Consider the following 10,442-nt stretch of genomic DNA (forward strand, 5'->3'; position numbering starts at 1 on the left):
AGATTGCCTCATCTTCCTTCCTAGGAGTGGCTGGTGGGTTTGAACCGCCAGCCTTCTGGTTAGCAGTCAAGTGCTTTAGGCACTATGTTACCAAAGCTTCTATGCCCTTTATTATGTTGAGGAATTTCCCTTCTATTCCTATTTTTCTGAGAGTATTTATCAGGAATGGGTATTGATTTTATGAAATGCCTTTTCTGCATTGATTGACATGATCATGTGGTTCTTTTTCTTTATTTTGCTTACGTGATGGATGCTGTTGATTGTGTTTCTAATGTTGAGCCATCCTTGCATTCCTGGTATGAACCCCACTTGGTAATAATGTATTATTATTATTTTTTTGTTACATTGTTGGAGTCTATTGGCTAGGATTTTGTTGAAGATTTTTGCATCTATATTCATGAGAGATATTGGTCTGTAGTTTTCTTTCTCAGTGATGTCTTGCCTGGTTTTGGTATCAAGGTTATGCTTGCTTCATAAAATGAATTTGGGAGGATTCCATCATTCTCTATGTTCTGGAATAGTTTGAGTAGGATGGGTGTCAACTCTTCTCTGAATGCTTGATAGAATTCTCCAGTGAAACCATCTGGGCCAGGACTTTTTTTGTTGGTAATTTTTTATGACCTGTTCAATTTCTTCTTTTGTTATGGATCCATTCAAATTTTCCACCCCAGTCTGTGTGAGTTTAGATAAATGGTATGTTTCTAGAAATCTGTCCATTTCTTCCAGATTTTCATATTTGTTGGAGTACAGTTTTTCATAGTATCCTGATATTATCCTTATTATTTCCATTGGTTCTGTTGTGACATCACCCAATTCATTTCTTATTTGTGTTATTTGTATTCTCTCCCTCTTTTTCTTAGTTAAATTTGCCAATGATTTGTCAATTTTATTAATCTTTTCAAAAAACCAACTTTTAGTCTTGTTGATTTTTTCTATTGTGTTTCTATTTTCTGTTTCATTGATTTCTGCTCAAATCTTTATTATTTCTTTTCTTTTGGTAACTGTAGGCTTTTTTGCTGCTCTTTTTCTAATTGCTGGAGATGTTGGGTTAAGGTGTTGATTTGGGCTCTTTCTTCTTTTTTGATGTGTACATTTATTACTATAAATTGGCATCTGATCACTGCTTTTGCTGTGTCCCAAAGATGTTTGTATGTTGTGTTTTTATTCTCATTCAATTCAAGAAATTTTTAATTTATTTTTTATTTCTTCTATTACCCAGTCATTTTTAAGGAGGGTGTTATTTAGTTTCTATGTGTTTGCTCTTTTTCTGTTGATCTTCCTATTGTTGATATCTAATTTGATAACATTGTGATCCAAAAAGATGCTTTGCAGTGTTTCGATGTTTTTAAATTTATTAAGACTTGCTTTGTGGCTTAACATATGGTCTATCCTGGAGAATGTTCCATGTGCACTGGTAAAGAATGTATATTGTGCTGTTGTTGGGTGAAGTGCTCTGTAGGTGTCTGTGGTGGTTAAGTTTATGTGTCAACTTGGCTGGGCCTGGTTGAGTGGCTGGGCAGCTGGATGTAGTATTCCCCATGATGAGACTGGTAATCAACTCCATGGTGGAATCTATAGGAGCAGCTGAGTAGCTGCCTTTGGGTGTGCAGTCTGTATATAAGAAACAGCTTTGGGAATGGTTTCTAGCTTATGGCATGCTTGAACCCTACATGTAGCCGAGTCATTGTTCAGCAGCCTGCCATGCTCTGCTGATCCTGGGACTTTGAATGGACTTGAGTCAATGGCCTGGCGTGTTGTTTGGTAACATCAGGACTGTGCCATTTTGTTTGTTGACCTTGGGCTCATTAGCCTCAGGAGCCAGTAGCTGTCTGAAAGAAGAGATGCCTCTAGCTTCAGTGGGCCAGGAGCAAGAGGCAGAGCTGAAGTCCAAGGTCGAGGGGCTTTCACACAGCTCCTAGAGCCTGGCACTTGGAACTTGGCCTGGCACTTGGAACTTGGACCTCTAGTCTCCCAAACTGTAAGAAAATAAACTCCTGTTTGTTCAAGCCATCCCATTTGTGGTATATTCTTATTAGAGTGGCACTAGGTAACTAGAACAATGTCTATAAGGTCAAGTTGGTGAATTATATTGTTTAGTCCTTCTGTGTCTTGTTGAGTTTCTTTCCAGTTCTTCTAACTTTCATTGAAAGTGGTGTATTAAAGTCTCCTCTGGTAGCCTAGTGCCTAAGACACTTGACTACTAACCAGAAGATTGGCAGTTCAAAACCACCAGCCACTCCTTGGAAGGAAGGTTGGCCAATCTACTTCTGTAGTGATACTGCCTTGGAAACCCAAGGAGGGGTCACTGTGAGTTGGGTCCAACTTAACAGTACATAATAACAAAAACAACAACTATGACTGTGTAGTCATCTATTTGTCTTTTCAATTCAAGTCTGATTTATGTATTTTGGGGCTCTTTCGTTGGATACATAGATATTTATTATGGTTATGTCTTCCTGTTCAATTGATCCTTTAATCATTATATAATGTTCTTCTTTGTCTCTTATGGTGGTTTTTGTCTTAAACTCAATTTTATCAGAAATTAATTTTGCCACTCTGCTCTTTTCTGATTGCCATTTGCTTGCTATATCTTTTTTCCAACATTTGATTTTTAGTCTATTTTTGTCTTTGACTCTAAGGTGTGTGTCTTGTAGACAATGTATTGATGGGTTATGTTTTCTTATCCACTCTGCAACTCTCCATATCTTGAGTGGTACATTTAATCCATTGATGTTCAGTGTAATTATCGACAAGTATGCAGGTGGTGCTGTCATTTTGCTATGTGTTTTTTCATGGTATTGCTGATTTCTTTATTCCATATAATTTTCTGTGCTGAGCTCATTTTGTTTGTGAATCATGTCATCATTTCCTTCATTGCTATTGTTTTAGCATTTGCTTGATATTTGTGCTTGTCCTCTTTTTTATTGTGATGTGAAGGTTTATAACTTTTCTTTGAGGTTACCTGGTGATTTATAATTTTCTTCCCAAGTTTAGAACAGTCCATTCTCTCTTGCAATTGTCTTGACTTCTTCACCATTTAGAAGTTCTGTAACTACACTATTTTCCCCCTTTTTGGTTTGTAGTTGTCTTTATTTGCCAGTTGATGTCTCTGGTTCCCTGTTTACAATCTTGTAAGATTATTTTACTTTGGATACATCCATAACTGGGTTGGTTTCTGGGTTATATCATCCTGTGTCTTAATAGTCAGTTGTTTGCTGTTGTTGCTTCTCTGTCCAAAGGACTCCCTTTAGCATCTCTTGTAAGACTGGTCTGGTTTTAACAAATTCCCTTAATTTCTGCTTCTCTGGAAATGTCCTAATTTCACTATCATATGTGAGAGACTCTTTTGCTGGGTATATAATCCTTGATTGGAAAAATTTATTTCAGGGTTTTATATATACCATTCCATTGCTTTCTTGCCTTCATGGTTTCTGCTGAGAAATCAGAGCTTAGTCTTATTGGATACCCTTTTAGGTAACTTTTCATTTTTTCCATGCTGCTTTCAGGATTCATTCTTTGTCTTTGGTTTCGGTGAGGTTGATGATGATATGTCTTGATGATTTTCTTTTGGGGTCTATCCCATTTGGAGTTCTTTGGACTTCTTGAATGGATATATTCTCATGTGTCATCATATCAGGGAAATTCTCTTCCAACAAATCAACTACTTTCTCTGTGGTTTTATTAGTCTCTTCCTGTTCTGGAATTCTGATTACACATAGGTTTTCCCTCTTGATGGTATCTCACATGAATCTTAGGTTTCCTTCATTTTGTTTTGGTCTTTTTTCAGATTGCTCTGTTTCCAAAGAAGTATTGAGGTATTTGTCTTCAATATCACTAATTCTGTCTTCCATTGATTCAATTCTACTCATTTTTCCATTCAATCTGTTATTTATTTCTGACAATTTAGTATTAATCTTCTGGATTTCTATCTGTAGATTTTGTATCATTTCTATTAATTATTTATTTTGTCATTTTGTTCTTGTATTGTCTTCTGAAATTGTTTTAGGGTTTTCTCTGTGTTTTCCCTAATTTTGTTATTGTTTTCCTTGATCTGTCTCTCAATCCATTGAAGGTACCTAACTCTTGTCATATTTTCTACTGCTTTTTCTTGCTTATTTGTGTGGACTGTGATGGTCTGTTGTTTCCAAGACATTCGGATGTTATTTTATTTATTTTAAATTGGTGTTTGTATGTTGGAGTGATTAGCTTAAAATTTTCATTTTCTTTGGATGTATCTGAGTAAGCAGGGTATTGTCCTCCTCTATGTGCTAGTTAGCAACATTTAGGAACTTACTACCTGTCTCCTTTCCAATTGTCAGCCTCTGGTATGTCTGTGCCGTCCTTGGCAAGCGGAGCCTATTCTTGTTGCTGTTGTGTTCTGTCGAGCTGGCCCCGACTCATAGCAATCCCCTCCTTGGCTTTCTGAGACAGTATCACTACAGAAGTAGATTGCCCAACTTTCCTTTTGAGGAGTGGCTAGTGGATTTGAACCACAAGCCTTTTGGTTAGCAGTCAAGTGCCTTAGGCACTACACTACCAGAGCTACCCAGCCTATTCTTAGGTCCCTGGAATCTGAATGAAAACACTGTCATTTTAACTATCCTAAATGGCCACATCACTTGTAAATATTAAAATGGCTGCACCCTCCAGACAGCCAAAAGTTCACAGTTCCATTTTATCTCCTTCTTTGCTGTTTCCCTTTTTAGTCATCAGCAACCAGTGCAGTTGTCCATGCAGCCCTTGGTGAGCAGGGCCAATTTTTTAGGTTGATTTTCAGGTCCTAACATCACTAGGAAATATTTAAACTGTATGTACTGTCAGGATAACTGACAATCCTCAGCTCCATTTGTCTCCATACTCACTGTTTTCATTCAGGTTTTTCTACCAGTTTATGGTAGGGCTCAGGGCTCCAGGATTATCTGCTGTATCTACATCAATTAGTTTTTCTTTTCTTTGTTGAAGAGGGTCTGTGTGCTTACCAGAAGTCATGCCATATTTTATATTTACTGATTGATTACCTTTATCAGTGATCTTTATTTCTTCATATGGATCTGAGTTACTGTCTACTGTCCTTCCATTTCATCTTGAAAGAATTTTAGTAGGGAAAGTTTGCTAGCAAAAAATTCTTCATTTTTGTTGATATGATAATGTCTTAATTTATCCTTCAATTTCAAAGAATAATCTTGCCAGATATGGAATTCTTGGGTGACAGTTTTGTTTTATTTTCCAGGACTTTGAAGATGCCATCCCATTGTCTTCTAGGCTCCATGGTTTTTGATGAAAAGTCAGCTATTAATTTTTTTGTTTGTTTGTAACTTTTTAATGTTATTTGGATGGAAGTTTATTTTGGAAGTGGAGTACATTAGTTTCCCATTCAACAGTTCATACATGTTTTGTTTTGTGGCATTGATTACAATCCCCTCAATGTAACAGCACTTCCTCCCTGTGGTTGCCATTTCCCTTTGTCTTTCTTCCCTACCCATTCCTGCCTTCTGAGCTGTATCCCTGTGCAAATGCTGCTTTTTGGATCTCATATGGTTGGTTCTTCTAAGGATTGCATACCTCTCTGGTTTTATTGTTCACCTCATAGGCCTATTGTTTGGCTGAACGTTGAGCCATAGGGGTAAATTCAGTTCCAGGCTTGAAGAGTGGCTAAGGGCCATAGTCTCAGGATCAGTTATTCTTCTTGTTGAGGCTTCTTTTTTTTTTTTTTTTTGTCATGACTCACTTTTGCTGCTTTCAAGAGTCTCTCTTAGTCTTTAAATTTCAACAGTTTGATAATGATCTATGCAGGTGTGTGTCTCTTTGAGCTTATCCTGTTCAAGAGTCCATGGAGATTTTTAGCTGTGTCTGTTAATATTTTTTATCAAATCTGTGGAGTTTTTAGTCATTGTGTCTTCAAATATTATTTCTGCCACTTTCTCCCCCCTCCTTCTGGGAATCCCATTATATGTATGTTAATACACTTTACGGTGTCCCACACGTCTCTGAGACTCTGCTAATTTTTTCATCTTCTTGTTTTGTTCCTCAAACTTGAAAATCTCAAATGATCTATCTTTAAGTGTGCTGATTCTTTCTTCTGCCTACTCAAACCTGCTGCTTAGCCTCTGTAGTGAATTTTTCATCTCAGTTATTTTATTTTTTAACTCCCAAATTTCTATTTGGTTCTTTTCATAATTTCTAAATCTTTATTTTTATTGGGAGTTTGGGTTTTTGTTTGTTTGTTTGTTTTTGGTTATTTATATTCTCCATTTGGTGAGACATTATCTTCATATTTTATTTTGGTTCTTTAAACTTGACTTGCTTTAGTTCTTTGAACATATTGGGATGCTGACTTAACATCTTTGTCTAATAAGTTTAATATCTGGGCTTCCTCAGAGATATTTTTTATTTATTGACATTTTCCCCTTGTGAATGGGCCATACTTTCTTGTTTCTTTGCATGTGCTGTAAACTTTGTTAGAAACTGGACATTTATATTAATAAAATGTGACAACTATAGAAATCAGATTCTTCTCCTTCCCAGGGTTTGTGGCTATTGTTATTTGTTGTTGTTGCTTGTTCAGAGGCTTTTCTGAACCAACATAAGAACCTTCTTTTCTAACTCCTTTCCCATGGATCATTTCCATTATTTTTCTTATTAGTTTTCCATTCCATGCATCTGCTAATTTTGGATCCAGACTTGTTTATTAATCCTAAAGTACTGAAAGGAGCTCTGGTAGCATAGTGGCTAAGGCAGTTGACTGCTAACCAGAAGGCTGGTGGTTAAAATCCACCAGCCATTCCTTGGAAGGAAGATGGGGCAATCTACTTCCGTAGTGATACTGCCTCAGAAACCCAATGAGGGGTCTCTATGAGTTGGGTCCGACTCGATGGCACATAACAACAACAACAACAAAGTACTGAGAGTATTGCAGACACAGACAATTGAGTGCAACTCTTGGAACATTTAATTTTACCTCACAATTCTTGTGCCTCAAGAAAAAGACAAAGGTAATGGAGAAGGACCATATACAGCAAGTAAAATCATCAGGAGGATGAGGGAAGGACATTAAACAATTACAAGGCTGTAGACAAGAATGCAAGCTAACAGGTGTGAAGGAAGATCTATAATAAAAGCATTTTAAATTTGAAAGATATGGAGAGTCAAATTTATTCTCCAAACTCTGAACTAATAAGGAAAACATCTTTGAACTTTAAAAAGGTGAATTTAGAACAAGTAAAGAACAACTAATTAATTTCCATATATTATCTTGTTACCCAAGGATATAAATGCATAAACTGATTCCACAAGGTTTAGATAAAAACAAGGGTGACAGAGGCACATGAGCTTCAAAGGGTAACCAGAGCAGTTTGTGCCTGTTCATAGCCTATATATGAAATGAATTTAGTAAGAACCTCTCAGCCCTGCCCTAGGTGCCAACAAGAAGAAACCAAAGTCACCCAGCTCAGAAATATTGAAGACTTTGTGGTCTCAGGGAATTCTCAAGAAGAGGCCAGCAAAGGGTTCCTCAAGGGATGGGAAGCTAGAGAGGCGATTATCTCCACACCAGTGTTAGGAAAATGTCAACATTTATTAATTACTGCTATGTACCAGGAACTTTGTTATGGGCTGGGTGCTTTAAGGTCATAAAAGAGAACATGACTTAAAGGGTTTAGCAAGTAATTCATTGGGGTGAAAAGCACAAAAAGGGTGAATAGAAGCCAAGACTGGAGTTTGTAGGGTAGATGGAATTCAGATGTCTTCTAAGTCTTCTTTGACAGAAATCTTGTCACCTGCAGCAAGACAAACACCATTACTGTCATCTTTGGGTTCAGGACTCCAAGCTTAGGCCCATCTTCCTCATTCCTTTTATACCTGCATCCTCCCTTGTCTCTGCCCTGCCCAGGCCCCGGGGAGTAGGTGTTCATTCCTATGCTTGCCATTGTCCTCCAGGTGAGCAGCAGTGAGGAGTCTAGGAGAACCCTGAAGTGTCAGAATGTTACCACAGCCCCAAGCTGACATTAGGGGCAGGTTGCATGCTTCCAGTCTCCAAAATAACCTGAGAAGGGTAGGACACCATTGCTGAGGCCACAGAACAAGCTCCATTCCAGGATGACAGCAATCATCCCGTCAGTAAACAAGCCTGTAGATCCCACTTCTGACACATCTCCTCAAATCTGTCTTCTCCTTTGTATATAATACCTCATTCTACAATTCATGTCTTATTATTTCACACTTGAACTAGTCTTTATAGTACCACCAGAGTCATCATCTGTCATGTAAATCTGACTGTATCTGATCAAAATATCCACAGTTGCACTGTTGATTGCTTTCCAAGCTATCAAATTCTAATCCCAACTTAACCAATTACTAGTTATGTCATCTTATAGAAGTTATTAAGTTTTAAAATCAATATCCTCCCTGTAAACAAGAATAATAGTAGTGTCTATCTAAAAAGATTTTCAAGAAAATTAAATGGCCCTATGTATGTAAAGTACTTGGAACTGTTCCAGATATATAGGAAGTGCTCAATAAATGTTACTATTCATGGTGTCATTGTCCTATTTAAAATCCTTCAGTGGTTCCAGGATTACTTTCAGCATAAAATTTAAAGTGGAGCATACATGACACATAAATTCTTATGAAAAATTTCCTGCCTACCTTTTCAGCCTTCTCTTTTGTGCCAACATGCATTCTATTTATAGCTATGACGAACTCCTTAAATGGATCATGTTCTTTTAAGTTGCTGTTTCTTTCTATGTTTTTTCTTCTATCTGTAATGTCTTTCTTCTCATGAGTAGACTGTGCTTATTCCTCAAGATCTATGCATTCATTCTTACAATAGAACTTTTTTCAGTCTTGCCCAATCTTTGTGTACTGTACCTTCTCTGTGCTGCCATGACTTCAGGTAGCACTTTTATTATAACACTTGCTCTACTATATTCCAACAATTATTTTATTTTCTTGTACTCTCTGACCACAGTAATTGTCTGTTTATTACTATATTATCTGCACTCAGAGAAGAGCCTTGGACAAAGCAGATATTCAACAAATATATATTAGATGAATTAATAATATACTAAAAAATTTAACAGACATTTGTTGAGGAAGTATTATATAGCAAAGCATATGTGCTAAGCTTCACAGGTGTTGTTGTTGTTGTTATTATATGCCGTCGAGTTGGACCCTACTCATAGCGACCCTTCCTTGAGTTTCTGAGGCAGTATCACTACGAAAGTAGGTTGCCCCATCTTCCTTCCGAGGAGTGGCTGGTGGGTTCAAAGATGATAAAGAGAGGGTTTCTAATTCATGCAAGATGACCAGCTAGCAAGAATTTCTGATTTTATCCTCTCTCATAACAATTTTCTATGGGAAAATTATTAAAAAATAAAAACAAAACTATAGAAAGCCTGGATCTGAGGAACTAACATAAAACTATGAGAAACATCTGGAGGGTCATGGGCTATTGCGAACTAGTGTGCATGGGGCAAGGGATTGGTGAACATGATGGCAGGATCCTATTTTGGCTTGTGGCTAGATGTAGCAGTAGTAAGACTGTTGGTAGAGAGCTTTTAAGTTTTTCTTTTTCCTCTTTCCCACATTGCCTTGGGAAAATCACTGTCTGCCACACAGAAACTCCATGGTGTTGGCAGGATAATATCAGAGTGACAATAAAGCTTTCATGGGATGAAAAGCTGAAGAGAATGGGTACAAGGAGTGGTCAACAGTGGTTCTCCTATACTGAGGAATCCTCTGCTATGGGGCTCATATCTCCTTAACTTAACTACCATTATGCATCTGATACCATTAATAGTAATAAAACTATAAAGTGCTTAGGAATTGTCTGAATGAAGAATATACAATATTTACATTGGAGATATTTTTAAGTTCTATTAAAAGATAAATATCTGAATAAATTAAGAGATATTATATGCTCAGAAGGAAGGTTGGTCAAGCCTACTTCCGTAGTGATACTGCCTTGGTAACCCAAGGAGGAGTCGCTATGAGTCGGGGCCGACTCGACGGCAAATACCAACAACATTATATGCTTAATATTTAATATTATAAAGATGTCAATTTTTCCCAAATTGACCTATACTTTCAATGATATCACAATAAAAATTCCAAATGGAATTTTTGAGAAACTTGATAAATAAGTTAAAATTTATCTGGAATAATAAATAAGCTAGAATAGCTAAATCAACAGCAAACTAGAAAAGCAAAGAGAGGAAACTTGTCCTCCTAGATACTAAGATATACTACAAAGTCAGAGTAGTCAAAACACTAGGATGCTGGCACAGAGAATAAACAGATCAATGGGATAAAGCAGCAACAGACCCATCTATAACGAGAACTTTGTACATATAGAAAAGGGACCCTGGAAACCTACAGAGAAAAGCTAAGCCTTTTAGTAGTTGTTGGGAAAACAGTCCTACTATATGGAGAAAAAGAGGGGACTG

The sequence above is a fragment of the Orycteropus afer genome, unplaced genomic scaffold (genome assembly GCF_000298275.1).
Source record: "Orycteropus afer afer isolate SDZICR_OR568_19922 unplaced genomic scaffold, OryAfe1.0 scaffold01785, whole genome shotgun sequence".
Classification (NCBI taxonomy): domain Eukaryota; kingdom Metazoa; phylum Chordata; class Mammalia; order Tubulidentata; family Orycteropodidae; genus Orycteropus; species Orycteropus afer.